The following is a 2912-nucleotide window of genomic DNA, read 5'->3' as shown; positions in this document are numbered from 1 at the left end:
GAGCGGCTCCCATTTTATTTTATTTTTGGATGGCACTCCTTCCAACCTTTCTTTCGCAAACCATGGCTAACCGAATCCTCGGGTGCCTGCCAACAATCTCATACCATGAAGGAGTGCCTTTTTATTTTAGTTTTATTATGATGACACTCCTCCCAACCTTTGCTTACACAAGCCATGGCTAACCGAATCCTTCGGGTGCCGTCCAACAATCACATACCATGGAGGAGTGTCTATTTTTGTTAATTAATTTGGGACTGGGAATCCCATTGCCAGCTCTTTTTGCAAAATTATTGGATAAGCGGATGTGCCACTAGTCCATATGAGAGTCCGTCAAAAGTAAATGACAAGGTTGAAAGCTAAACACCACATACTTCCTCATGAGCTATAAAACATTGACACAAATCAGAGGTGATACATTTTGAATTGTTTAAAGGTAGCACTCAAGCAATTTACTTTGGAATGGCAGGAAATACCACATAGTAGGTAGGTATGGTGGACACAAATGGCATAGTGGTTGGCTCAAGGATTTTGGATGCATGAGAAGTATTCCCTCTCGATACAAGGCTTAGGCTAGCAAGGTTGTTTGAAGCAAACACAAGTATAAACCGGTACAGCAAAACTCACATAAAAGACATATTACAAGCATTATAAGACTATACATCATCTTCCTTGTTGTTCAAACATCTTTACTAGAAAATATCTAGACTCTAGAGAAACCACTCATGCAAACCAAATTTTAACAAGCTCTATGTATTTCTTCACTAATAGGTGCAAAGTATATGATGCAAGAGCTTAAACAAGAGCACAACAATTGCCAAGTATCACATTACCCAAGACATTATAGCAATTACTACATGTAGCATTTTCCAATTCCAACCATATAACAATTAACGAAGCAGTTTCAACCTTCGCCATGAATATTATGAGCTAAGAACACATGTGTTCATACGAACCAGCGGAGCGTGTCCCTCTCCCACACAAGCATTTATTCAAACAGAAACAAAAACAAGAAACATACAGACGCTCCAAGTAAAGCACATAAGATGTGACCGAATAAAAATATAGTTTCAAGAGAAGGGACCTGATAATTTGTCGATGAAGAAGGGGATGCCTTGGGCATCCCCAAGCTTAGACGCTTGAATCTTCTTAGAATATGCAGGGGTGAACCACCGGGGCATCCCCAAGCTTAGAGCTTTCACTCTTCTTGATCATAGCATATCATCCTCCTCTCTTGACCCTTGAAAACTTCCTTCACACCAAACTTCTCATAAACTTCATTAGAGGGGTTAGTACATAATCAAAAACTCACATGTTCAGAGGTGACACAATCATTCTTAACACTTCTGGACATTGCCCAAAGCTACTGGAGTTTAATGGAACAAAGAAATCCATCCCACATAGCAAAAGAGGCAATGCGAAATAAAAGGTAGAATCTGTCAAAACAGAACAGTCCGTAAAGACGAATTTCTAATAAATACTTCCGTTGCTCAGATCAGAAAACTCAAAACTAACGAAAGTTGCGTACATATCTGAGGAACACGCACGTAAATTGGCATATTTTTATGATTTTTCTACAGAGAGAAAATCCCAGATTCGTGACAGATAGAAATCTGTTTCTGCGCAGAAATCCAAATCTAGTATCAACCTTCGATTAGAGGCTTCACTTGGCACAACAAAACACAAAACTAAGATAAGGAGAGGTTGCTACAGTAGTAAACAACTTCCAAGACACAAATATAAAACAAAGTACTGTAGCAAAATAACACATGGGTTATCTCCCAAGAAGTTCTTTCTTTATAGCCATTAAGATGGGCTCAGCAGTTTTAATAATCCATTCGCGGGAAATAGTATTTGAAGCAAGAGAGAGCTTCAAGAGGCAAATTCAAAATAAATTTAAGTCTAACATGCTTCCTATGAATAGGAATCTTGTACACAAATGAATTCATGAAGAACAAAGTGACAAGCATAAGAGGATAAAACACGAGTAACTTAAAGATTCTCAACATAAAGAGGGGAAACTTAATATTATTAAGATGCATATAACCATATTTCCCTCTCTCATAATAACTTTCAGTAGCATCATTGATGAAATCCACAATATACACATCACTTAAAACATTCTTATCATGGTTCATATGCATAGAAGTATCATTAAATTTGGCATAAGAAGAGTTATTCTCATTAATAGTAATTGGAGCAAGATTATTATCAAGAATTTGAACATGGTAAACAAGTTGCCTATTAAGGGGATTGTTTTTGGTAATCCAATCATGACTATGACAAGTTTCATAAGGATAGTTAGAACCTATATCATAGCATTCTTTATAATAATCATTAGAGATCGGAGGCATAGTGTCATCATAAGAAATAGAATAGTTATCCTTCACAATCGGTTTATCTGTGTCCACACCATTATTGTTATTAGAAGGAGATGTATCAAGAACATAATGACCAGTAGCTAAAGGATTTGCAAACACCTCTTCCCCAAGCTTAGAGCTTTCTATATCATTATGGGAGGAAGCATGGATAGTACTGACACTATGGCAATTATTATCATCATCATTTTCAGAATTAGTTTCCCAGAGATTTGCGATATCAAAAGTAGTGTGCTCATTCAAATCATGATTGCTAATGTATGTAAAGGGCATAGGAAGATCATCATATTCAGATTCATTATCACAATAATCATTAGGAGCAACATACTTACGGTTACCTATTGTTATTTCATATACGCGGGGATATGATGTTACCTCTTTCTTTTTATTCCCCTTCTTCTTCTTCTTCTTCTTCTTCTTCTTCTTCGTTCTCTTCTTCTTCTTCTCCTCCTTCTCCTCGTTCCCTTCTTTAGGAGGAAGAGGCTTGAAGGGTGGCTTGTCCGCATAACCTGATTTACTTTCAGAAACAATAGAAGA

Source organism: Lolium perenne, chromosome 2 (genome assembly GCF_019359855.2).
Source record: "Lolium perenne isolate Kyuss_39 chromosome 2, Kyuss_2.0, whole genome shotgun sequence".
NCBI classification, from domain to species: domain Eukaryota; kingdom Viridiplantae; phylum Streptophyta; class Magnoliopsida; order Poales; family Poaceae; genus Lolium; species Lolium perenne.
The sequence above is the reverse complement of the archived record's forward strand: the minus strand, read 5'-3'. Positions refer to the sequence as shown.